Source organism: Mus pahari, chromosome 13 (assembly GCF_900095145.1).
Source record: "Mus pahari chromosome 13, PAHARI_EIJ_v1.1, whole genome shotgun sequence".
In the NCBI taxonomy this organism is placed as follows: Eukaryota; Metazoa; Chordata; class Mammalia; order Rodentia; family Muridae; genus Mus; species Mus pahari.
The window spans coordinates 95,154,052-95,166,600 of NC_034602.1; the positions used below are offsets into that span (position 1 = coordinate 95,154,052).

At 45.6% G+C, this 12,549-nt stretch overlaps 1 protein-coding gene across 1 annotated transcript in view; it reads right to left on the reverse strand.

Annotated features, from left to right (window-relative positions):
* Tgfbr3 (transforming growth factor beta receptor 3) overlaps positions 1 to 8,121 on the reverse strand; it is a 179,723-nt gene extending 171,602 nt beyond the window's left edge. The window contains exon 1 of the mRNA XM_021210902.1: positions 7,751 to 8,121. The gene's annotated coding sequence lies outside the window, so the exon portion shown is untranslated. The remainder of the gene's footprint in view (positions 1 to 7,750) is intronic.
* Between the last annotated feature and the right edge of the window lie 4,428 nt (positions 8,122 to 12,549).

Sequence of the window (12,549 nt, forward strand, 5' to 3'; positions counted from 1 at the left end):
AGAGAGAGAGAGAGAGAGAGCTGTTTCTGCCTGGTGTGAAGGACAATGCGTTCATGCTCATCATCCAACTGCCTACACACCTTGCCTCTAACATCCTCCCACAGAGTCTAGAGTACCGCTGAGTCTAGACACCGCAGCTGCATGGAAAACACGGGGAAGGTGTGAGGAAAGGAGGGAGGGCCTTGCATCCTATTCTGGCACTGTGAAGGTGGGGAAAGCTTTCTCAAACACACCAGCTGGGTCCCAGAACCCTCTTCCCCTTAGCACCACCCAAAGCTGCCTAGCTGCTTGCTCTTCTGTTCTCTGCAAAACATAGGGACCAAGAAACTCAACCCTAAAATTGCTTCTAATCTCCAATACCAAGCACTTAAGAGGCATCTGGAAGCCAACAGAAAAACTAGCAAATTCTCTAAGGCTCGTATCGATGGCCCTTTGTTCTTCCTCTCTTCAGAACACCAACCCCTCTCCCAGATGATCGTTTTTTCTTGGCTTAGCTTCACATGTGCATGCGTGCAATATGCAAAATTAGAGCCAGGCTGTTTTCCCTGGCTTTGGGATCCTAAGAGTTGCCAGCTGCAACACCAACCTGAGGCAGCCTTGGCGCTCCTGCCTGCACACCTCCTAAGACTTGCTATCAGTCCTTCCTGACACAGTGAAGCTTTCTCCAGCTATCCAACAGGAGAGACACTCCTCTCTTTCCCAGACTCTCAACCCAGCTTAAACTCCAGAGAATCCCACTCTGAGCTCAACCAGCCCCATCAAATCCTTCAGCACGGCATCTACCTGAGACATTTTCTGGAGGCGTTTTCAGGAACTTGCAGAACTCCTTTTAAAAGAAATCTCTTTCTCTAAGCCCACACACGGAATAAAACTAAAACTGTGAACAGACACTCTAACAAGGAAACACAGATGCTACAAACTGAAAAGACATACGCAGAGAACCACAGGAAAAAGCACGGGTCCGTCCTCCCTGAGCTGCCATGGAAAACATCATGAATCCAATGCCAGGCTGCAACTGTGGTCAGGTGTGAATAGGAGGGATCAGAAACCAAGACGAGTGCAGCTGTCCCTGCACAAAACAGGCCACTGCTCATACAGTGTTCATGGTTCGCATGGTATGCTATAAATATACAACATGTAACCCCCTCTCTAAAGTCATAAAGGTAAAAACAAACAAACAAGAAAGAATAGAAAATGAAGAAGAATGTCTGGGCAGAAAGGCCTTGGCAGGAAGAGGTAGACCCATTTAGAAGATGAGAAACTTCTCCCCACACAGGGAAGACCTGATGTCTTGATGCTCAGCACACGCTATGACTCAATGGTGCTTTCCCTCCGAGTCAAACTGAACTCACCAGCCCACTGCATAAAGTCATGGAAGAAAAGGGCGCACACCCTTTAAGGATACTGAGAAAGGTTTGCGTTTGAGCGCATTCTGTTTTAAGAGTAAAATCCACAGAGGAGACAACTACCAACAACACAGTGAGGCTTGCACAATGATATTTATTTAGGCTTTGTGTCAAAGTGTCTCACCTCAAATAACCCTTCTAATGTGAGGGAAAAGAAAAGTCATAGTCTACTGGAGCAATTATTGCACAGTTGGGTAATTATGAAGTGAAATGTGCAAACAGCCACCAGCATGGTGCTGTATCCAAGGGCCAGCATCACACTGTCAAAGCACATGAATTGCTAAGATGCTAACAGGATGACACAACCACATGGAACTAAGTATTCGTCAAGTTTCCACGAAAAAGACTCAAGCAGTAAAAAGAAAATCCAGTGTCCTGCCAGACCCTCCATGAGGGCCGTTCAGTGCAGCAAGCCAGTCAGCAGGAGACGATCTAATGAACAGGAGAGGCTCAGGACCCCCTTTACAGGATGCTCTCTTTCCCACCACCACAATCAACTGAAATGTGTTTCCACAAACTGCATTTCTGTAATTGTGTACAACAACCTGACCTTCAGCATAGGCCAGAAAAATGAATTATGTATTTGGAGGGACAGAAAAACAGGTGACCTTCTCAGTGCAAACGGTACCAAACCCCGCAGGTCCTCCCAGTCAGCGCCTGACCCCCAAAAAACAGACCCTTCTCTGTTATCCACTTTCCTAACGTGAACAGAAGTTTGGTCCTTCTAACTTAATTTTGATGATTATTCTGCTGACAATCTGACATTAAATTTGAAATAAAAATGAAACTTGCTCACATTTACACATCACTTAGAGTCCTTTCCCCAGATTTGGAAAAGCTTTGGATTTTTGTTTTTGTTTTGGGGGATTTTTTTTCCCCATGACAGGGTCCATGTAGCCCAGGCTGGCTTCAGACTCACTATGGATTGTAAGCTGATTTGGAATTCCTGATTTTCCTGCCTCTACCTCCCAAGGGCTGGAGTTAGAGGTATGGTCCACTATGCTTGGCTGAAAGAAATTTCAACACACAGCAGTTGCTGACACAAATACCAGATAGTAATACTGTGCACACTAATGCACATATGCACACCCTATGCAATACTCATTGGCAAATGCATTAGGATGCCCTACAAATGTGTTTCTGCGGCTCTACTCCAGTCTTTCCTTCTTAAATACAAGCCTCATAAGTAGTTGTTAGCCTATTTAAATCTCCATCTTTGGTCCAAAAAAATGAAGGAAAAAACTGTAAAATAAGGCCCAAACAAGAGTAGTCCCAAAGAGAATTTATACAAATTCTGAGTCAAACCCAAAATACCACATTTCATGGCTGAGAGATCTGGAGATCCAAATAACTGGACCTCTCCCTAAGGTGGCCAGGGGAGTAAGGGGTTGCGGGGAGGTTGAGGAGGGGCGGGCACGCTTAGAAATACATGTTAAGCCTTAGCAAGGACTTTGTAAATGGGGCAAGTAAGTCAATTAACAAGTCAATGTGTGATTTCAAAGGCTATAACAACAAGAAATCCAGAGCCCAGAAAATGGACCCAGATCATGGTAGCACAGTTTTTCCAAGCGGTGTTTGGTTTATTTCAGCCTGACTAGAGACTGAACAAATTAGGAACAGTTTGCGTTTTTCACAAAATGCTGCAAAGAAGCATTGCTGACATTTCACACTTGAGTCTGAAGACAGGGAAACCAGAGAACTTCCCGTGCCAGGTGTGTGTGTTCCACTGATGCAGACAACTCACGGAATCTCTTACTCACCCACCGGTGCTCCTGAAGGGATAACTTTCGGGGTGTGGCAGTGTAGCTCAGAGGCCTGGGGCTTTCCTCGGATGCATAAAGCCCTGGGCTCAAACCCTAGCACCTCAAAATAACAGGAATAGTAGTTATTCTTATTATCTACACTTACCCTCACTTTTTTTGTTTGTTTGTTTTTCGAGACAGGGTTTCTCTTGTGTAGCCCTGGCTGTCCTGGAACTCACTCTGTAGACCAGGCTGGCCTCGAACTCAGAAATCCACCTGCCTCTGCCTCCCAAGTGCTGGAATTAAAGGCGTGCGCCACCACACCCAGCTCCACCCTCACATTCTTAACTGGCCGCTCTCCTAAGTGAAAGAGAGCATCTAAGTGAAAGATCTCTAAAAACAGGAACCTAACCAGTTATATAAACTTCAAAGACTAGTTAAAAGGTTTTGAATGTGAAAAAGGGCAATGTTTGACAGTTTCAGGACACAAGAAACTGACTGAGATAGCTTTTAAAATCATTATTTAAAACAGAGACCTCGGTGGAAAGGCTGGCCTCTGTTAACCAATAAATCTGACCACCATAACTTCCCATTCAATAGCAATGAAAAGATAAAAATATCCACATTTCTAAATGACTTACAAAGAGGTTTGAGCAAGGGCCACACAATGAAAAGCACTGGTTGAGCTTCCGAGGACAGAGGCTCAGTTCCCATCACCTATGGGGGCTCACAAAACAACCAAACAACCAAACAACCAAAACATGCAACTCCAGTTCCAGGGAGTACAGCACCCTCTTCTAACCTCTGAAGGAAGGCACCAGGTATACATAAAGTGCACATACATATCTGGAAGCAAATGTGCACACACACACACACTCAGAGAGACACAGAGAGACAGAGAAAGACAAGAGATGCAAGAAATGTAACTAACTTATCAAGAACAAGAATAATTGAAAATAGAACCATGGGGTGGGGTGGGCTGTAGTAGCATTTCTACTTTACCTATCACCATCTAAATTCTACCTGTTCTGTCCTTTGGTTTAAAATATAAAGCCAGAGCTTTACACAGAGTCATGATCTCCAGAATTTGAGAGCCACTTGGGTACTAAAAGAAGCCAGAAGTGACCCCACAGGATTTCCCTAGGCTTTTAGGCAAGCTGATTTTTGTAAGTTAAGTCTTATGCAAAAGGAAAATTAATTCCTTTGAGTCTTAAAAAGGGGGCAACAGTTTCCTTCTAGAAAACAAAACAAAACAAAACAGTTCTGCTAATTCCTAAACCCTTTCTGAGAGAAGGCCTTGGCATCCTCAAACCATCCTGACCCCATGCTATCAAGATGCTAAGTTCATTTACTGAACTCCAAAGCCATGAACCAGAGGCTGATTAGACAGCAGGGGTCCGATAAACATTTGTGAAATAAGCCAACTAGATCAAAGAATGGAAGACTAAAAGACCCTAATTAATGCTAGCCTGTGATGTTAAATGCAGGCTGATATTTACAAAGAAATGGCTACATTTTAAAGTGATCTAAAATAGGATCCATTTGACCCTAACATTTCATATAAAGAAAAGTTAAATCTTTACTACAAGATACACAAGAAACAAAACTCGCAAAACTACAAAGACAGAAAAAAATTAAAACATAAAATCGAGTCTGGCTGATTTACAGGCATGTTAATTCTTAAATATTTTATAGGCGTATTTACAGATGTGATTGCCTAGACACACCGGATACCTGTACTTACGCAGAACACGGCTTTGAACTATTGACATACAAATTGAGCACCCCTGACCCAAAAATCTAACATCCAAAGTGTCTCCAAATCTATAACTTTTTTAGCACAAATCTGACAAGTGGAAACTTCCACCCAATGTCATATAACTGGCTGCACTCAAGACCCAGATACACTAGAAACATTGTGCGAAACTACCTTTATGTTATCAGATATATATTGTACACAAATTATGTTAGGACCCACTTCCCTCTCCCAAGAGATCATTATGCACATACAGATATTCTAAAGTCTAAACAAATCCAGAGCTCCTTTACTCACAGCAGTTTATTTTTTTGAGACAAGGTTTCACTGTGCATGTAGCCCTGGATGTCCTGGAACTGGCTCTGCAGACCAGGATGGCCTCCAACTCACAGAAATCCTCCTGCCTCTGCCTCCTGAGTGCCTGGCACCCCCAAGCATTTTTGATGAGGGAACGCAAACTGAATTAAAACGTACATGTCTGCAGAATGTTCAGCTCTATGAAAGGGACATGGGATAATGAACTACCTTACACGCAGATGTTAGTGAAAGATGATGATGACAGCACTGAATCCGTCAGCCTCCTCAAGAATGAGTTCGTGTATTCAGTTTTATAAAAGAGACAATGGGAGTCATTACAAAAGGATTCTCAAATGAATCTCTTTAGAGATTCTCCTAAATAACCTAAAGTGCTATTTAAACAACACAAAATCTTACAGACATACCTCTCAAAGGAAAGCAAACTAGAAGGGGGGGGGGGGGAGAAGTCCCTGTGAGTTATATTTAAATATTTACCTAGTCACTACAGGTTCTTGACACAAATTTAACATTCAGGCCCGGAACTCAAGATCATCCCACTTTTAAACAGTTGAAGTTAATCGTAAAGCAACTTAGTTACTGTACTAGATAAAGCTACAATAATTTCCGTTTCTGAAATATATGCTACACACAGTGCAAATAGGTCTAGATGTCAGCAGGACATCAATAATAAGTTGTGCGTCCCCTGCTGGCTAATGTTTAAAATAACAATGAATTTCTCAGGGCATAGGCCTTTGAAGTGCTGGGGTTCAAAACTCAGTTGATGACTTTATTGTTTTTTAACGTACATATCTTAATCAACAGTTAAGCAAAGCTGGTGTGGGGGTGGCCAGATTCCATCACAATAGGGGACGTTTAAAGCTGACAACAATGTCAAGAGAAAAAAGTATGCAGAAGCCTTGAAATGCTAAACAATGCAGAATTAAAGCCAAAAGCAGAGAACAGCAAGAAACGAGCAATATCCTCTCGCTGAGACAATGGCATGAAATCAAGTCGTCTTTAATAGCCCTTCAGGGGGTAAGAATTATTTCCCTGCCTCCTGTGCCAACCTCAAGCTGTTTCCTAAGGAAGCCAAGAAGCCTTGATCAACAACGTCTGGTGGATTAATAAAAGTAACGAAGAATAAAGATTTAAATTAACACGAGTCAGATTTCTATTTATAATTATTTGGACCCAGGCGCAGAGAAGCTGGATTCTGGCTCGGGCAAAGTACATACGTATATGATCCTCTAAATTAATCACAGATAATTTATATCTGTGTTTCAAAAGATTTTTTTCAACTAAGACAGGAAGCTGGGCGAGAACAGAAGGCCAAGGACTTAGTGCCCATGGATCTTACCACACTTTCCACCATAACTGACCGAGGCAGCTCTTGGGTTAAAAGTAACAGAAAGCTCTATGTGACCTTGGACAAGTAACTTTGCCTCTAGCTGCTGGAGTCTAGCATATATGATCTGTAAAATGGGTCCACTAAAATCACTTTTAACCAGAGTTGAGATAGCCTTTAAGCCCTGACAGGAACTAGCCGGAGTTGCTGGAGATAAGGGATCAATACATTCCCGTTTTAGTACCCCAAAAGAACCAGCTGAGCTCTCCCTAAAATTACCCGCTACAATCTAAAGGGCCATTCCCGGTGTATTAAAGAATCCCGATACGGGATTTTTGCGTGTTGGTACTCTCCCAAGCCGCTCACTTCTTCGAAGGAAGAAGAAAATTTAAATCGGCTGGTTCATCTCAGTCTGACACTCACGGGATGCCTACCCTCGCGGCTCTCCTGTCACCGCAGGGCTCAGCATGAGGCGCTAACACCTGTGCAGCGCTCTGCGCGGTCCCCGTCAGAAACATCTGTGCACTCCTTCAAACCGCACAGCCACCTTGGGGGACCGAGTCCTCCCAGTTCACAGTTAGCGAGTGGGGCGACTGTTTGCACCAACACCTAAGCCTTTATACTTGTGGCTTGTCACTCCAGCTGTTTGCACTTCTATCCGGTGCGGGAAGGTGGGACAAATGCTCCAATAAGCCTACAAGCGGATTCCTCTATCAACATTCAAGAGTTTCAAGTTTGTCCCAACCAAGTTCACAAATCGTAGGGAGCCACAAATCAGCGGGAGTGCAGCGGGGTTAACCCGGGAGCGTCCTCCTCAGCATTTTCGGGACTGGCTCCCGGAGCCAGGGCGCGGTCAGCGGGGACCCAGGACTGGCGTGGGTGCGCGAGTCCCGCGGCCTCTGCTACCCATCATGGTTGAGTGCCCACCCATGGTGTCACGCGCCGGGAGCGCAGTGGCCTGCGGCTCCGCACGGGACTAGGAAACCGCGGAGAGGAAGAGCGAAAGCGGGCGTGGGGAACTCCTCCCCGGCGCTGCCCACCCGGGACCGCAGCGGATCCCAGTTCCGCTCAACGTCAACCCTGCCGGACCAAAGCCAGGTCCCGGACTCGGGGTCCCGGATGGCCAGAGCAACCCCGCAAAGCAGGCACCGACCCGCACCGTTCAGCGTGCACAGCCGCTGATCGGACGCCGAGCCGCACGTACCTTGCAAGCGGTGTGTCCAGGACCGGTCGTCCGCCGCAAGGTGGGGGAGTAGCCGAGACAAGTCCCCGAGCCCAGCGCGCGCAGGCGGCCGCGAGCTCAGCAGCCGCAGTTCAACTGCGCCATCCGGACCCCGCCGGGGACTTTCACCTCCTGCCGGGAGCTCGCGGAATCGCGCAGCGAAAGTGGCCTGGAAAGACAGCAGCCAGCTTCTTCCTCTCCCCCTCTCTCTCTCACTGCCAGGGAGGAGGAAAGTGGCGCTCGACGTCCCCGAAAGCCTGGATCACCCCCATCAGGTCCGTGCGGCGTCCTAACTTGGCCGCGCACACGCGCGGGCGGGGTCGGGCGCGCAGCCACAGCAATCAGCGAGAGGGGGGAAGGGCACCACGGGCCTCGGGGGCTCGGCCGCCTAGAAACTCCTCCTCCTGCCCCTCCTCTCCTCCTCCTCCACTGCTGATGGATGAGCCCAGAGAGCTTGCTCCAGCCTGTGCTTCCCTTCGGGCGGAGAAGGCTGGAGCTGGAAGGATAGAAAGGAAGTCGGGGGTGGGGAGTGCGGCCCGGGATAGGATGACAACTGGGCATCCCTGGCCTGGAAGAAGTGTGGGGTACCCCCGGGATGTGGCGAGCCCTGCGAGGACTCGCTGCCTTTTCCTAGATCCTTCAAACTACCAGGGCCTTAGGAGAAGATAGTTTTATTTGGTTCCTGGTTATTGATATAAAAATTCCTTTTGAAAAAAAAAAACTCAGAGAAACCCGTTCCCACATCGCAGGCCTGTGCACACATTCATTCTGCCCCAGTTTGGTTTTTCTCCAGTTCCAGTTATCTAAAGATATGTTCTTGTGGTGTAAATAGGGTCTTGCCTCTTTCTTTCTACAGCCTAGCACAGAGTGCCTTCTCCAGCTGTTGATGTGTTACCTGAATTCCATCCTGCTGTTTCCCCACCGCCCTCTGAACACAGGATAGGCTAGCACGCAGGGTCCTGCCTACCTGCATGTGCCTTGCAAGACTTGAATGCAGCTACTGCAGTCACCAACACAAATCTGACAGTTTACACTTCGCTATTAAAAGGTGAATTGCCCATTGAGGCTATAGCTCAGTAGTAATGTATTTGCCTAGCATACACAGGGCCCTGAGTTTGAGCCCCAGCACCATGTACAACCAAGTATGGCAGAAGAATCACAAGTTCAGAACCAGCCTTGGCCAGAGTAAAGGTCAGAAGACAACTTTCTCCCTTTCCTCACGTAGGGCCCAGGAATCCAACTTTGGTGCATTTCTTCAGGCTTTACCCATGGAATTCTGTCACCAGTTACTTCACAGGAAACTCTACAGGTGCCACAACAGATGGAGTGACTGAAGTGTCCTGTTCAAAGACAGGTTTCCAGACTTGACAGCTGCTGGATAATCAGGGAACCTTTGCACAAATGAATAACCCAGCTAGACTTCCATAATTTTAAGTTTGTAAAGCCTATTTTTAATGATGTTTCTTAAACACTTTAACCTCCCTCCAGAGAGGTAGGAAAAAAAACAAAGAATATGGAGAAGTGGACCTGTTTAGAAATGGTTCTTTGGAGCAACTCCCATCTGTGTTGTCTGGAAATCCACAGTTCAGTTCACAGGTTTGAAGGGACAGCTGGATCCACTCACAAACACTTCACAGATATATATGAACAGTCCAGTTCAGTAGAGTCAGGAGAGTAAACACGAATCAGCCGCAGTGGCAGAGAGACCCAGGCTTCAGCCTCCACAGCAGAAGGACCAACAGGAATGTCAGGAGATGTTCTCAGCTTTGCCTCTCTGGGAAGCGAAGATCCGCAAAGATTCCAGACCGACCAGCTTTACACCGCTAGCTCTATAAACAAACCTAGCTCACCTCCGTTATTGTCCATGGAGTTTTATTTATACCCTTCAAACATCATATGTCCTCCACAGGTCTTGCCTCAGCACGTGAGTCTGTCTCAACTGACATCACTCTGTCAATCAGCCTGAGTCCATGGAAGCCACAAGAAACTGTGTCAGGCCACCTAAGTTTCTTGGTGTGTTTCTCTCTTTGAAGTCCTGACAAATGGAGCTCAACTATGCAACGTAAGGCGGACCAATGTATGTGTCTGCCGTTAGCAAAGAATCTTTTATCACATGTCCTTTTATGTGCTTGCTTTAGCAGAACATCCTTTCATGTGTGTCTGCTTCAGTGAAATGTTCCTTTCACTGCCTTAACTGTACACCTGTGTCTGCTTCAGGAAAACACTCCTTCACATGTTTGCCCCAGCAAAACACCACCTAACACAACTGACTTTCCAAAGAACCCTTAAGCTTCCACTTTAGACTTCCTCTAAAAGTGCTAGTCTTCCAACATGGAGAATTGAGTGGTAGGGTTTTGGGGTTTTGTTGTTGATGTTTTGGTTTGGTTTGGTTTTCCTTTGAATAGGGTCTCAAGTAATTCAGGGTCTCCAACTCATTAAGTAGTGAAGCCCACCCTTGGACTCTCATTTCTCCTGCTTCTGCCTCGTTCTTCCCAAGTTCAAGGATGGGCCAGCCAGCCCACCCAATGGAGGAGGCTTCTCATACAGTGTCAGCATGAGGGTTTCAACCCCTTTGGGGTCACCTAAGACCATTGGAAGACACTTTGGTGAGTGGGTTTTGGGTTTTTGACATTGCAATGGCAAAGATTACCCTAGGATAAGATACCAAACAAAAAGTAAGAGCAGATAAACGGGATTGATTATATAAAACTTACGTCAGCAACGATAACAAATAACAAAAGGGAGAAACAAGCCAGAGAGCGGGAGTCTGTGAAGCACAATAGTATGTGACAAGAGGTTGATATCCACAAGGCACACAGCACAACAGCCTTCAAATCCCAGCAGCACGCAGATGAACAGCACCAGGAGGAAGTGGCTATCCGAGTACATTGACACCGATCCAAATGACCCACGGTCACCAGTAACCATCAGGGAAGCAAAACATAAAAACCACAGATACCCCATCCCACTGACTGGCTATCAGCAAAGAGGTGAATGATAATGTCTGGCAAGCACAAGAGAAAGGAGAACATTTGCACACCACTGTGGGGATGTAAAAACTAACACTCATTTTTACAGGATACCGTGAAGGGAAAATACAGATGCTTACCTTACAATTCATAACAGTAGCAAAGTTACAGTTCTGAAGGAGCAACTAAATGATTTTATGGTTGGTGGGGGGGGTCACCACAACATGGAGGGGCTATATTAAGGGTCACAGCATTGGGAAGATTGAGAGCCACTGTGACAGAGCATGACCTCCATTATATTTATTTTCATTTTATGATGAGGTTTCATGTAGCCCAGGATGACTTTGAACTTAGCTTTTCCTGCTTCCATCTCTTGAATCCTGGAAGGATTACTGGCATTGCCACCATGCCTGATTTTATGTGGTGCCTGCCGGGGATGGAGACAGGTTTCATGCACACTAAGTACTGTAAGCACTGACTGAACTTTAATAGAAAGTTATTGGAATCCACTCCTTGAGAAAATGGGAAATGCTTCTTACTTCTTCCATGTGTTTATATGTAGTTACAGAGATTCGTTGTAACGATTTATATCATTAATCAACTGAGTTACTATGAAACTCTCTTTGTTAGGTATCTGTGGTGATTTGAATGAGTCATGCCCCCCCCCCCCAACCCCTAGAGGCTCAGGCATGAACACTTGGTTCCCAGTTGGTGGTGCTGCTTGGGGAGGAAACATGGGGCACCACTCATGGAGCCTTGCTGGGGGAAGTACATCAGTTGGTGGGGAGTGTTTCTGAGCCCTTACAGCCTCTCCCCACTTCCAGTTCAATCTGTTTGGTGTTTGCTATTAAAGATGCAATCTCTCAGCTCCCTGCTCATGAGAGCATCAATAATGCTTGCTCTACATTTCTGCCCTGACATGATGGATTCTTACACCATAAGCCAAGTAAACTGCACCTTCTGCACGGTGTTTCACTACAGCAACATCGAGGTAATGAACAGAACACCTTACCCATAGGTGCTAACCATTGTTTGAGAATGAGAGCTAAGGTACTGGAAATGCCAATAGACACAATATCCTGAAGAAACAAGCATTGTTAGAGAGTGGGAGCTAAAGTATTGCAAATGCTAATAGATACAATATCCTGAAGAAACAAGACCCAGGCCAGTGAGCCCAGGCCTAAATACAGTGCAACATTTGGCCTCCAGATTTCTTTACACTTGAGTACACAGCATTGATGCCTCAAGTCATGCCTTTAGTCTCAAGTACACACATGAGCACTTGAACTGGGCAGGATTATTTAATTCAACACTTAAATTACCAAGTATGGTACGGATATGGCAAGAGGATCATGAAGTCCAACCTTGGTTACATAGTCTTTGTCTTTGAAGACTGATGAAGTACCTGTCCATAGAGCCCAAATGACACCACTTTAAAAACCCAATTACTGGGCTGGAGAGATGGCTCAGAGGTTAAGATCACTGACTGCTCTTCCCAAGATCCCAAGTTCAATCCTGGCAATCACATGGTGGCTCACAACCATCTTTAATGGGGATCTGACACCCTCTTCTGGTGTGTCTGTAGACAGCAACAATGTATTCATATACATAAAATAAATAAATAAATCTTAAAACAAAACATTTTAAAAAAGGAAGTACTTTTCCAAAAAAAAATTAAAAATTAAAAATTATAAAATAAAAATAAAACCCATTTACTCTCTGCCAATCAGGATACTAATGTTCTGTACACATGAACACACTCTCCAAGCTCCGTGTTCGAACAGAGCCCTGTAGCTACTAAGTAGGAATACT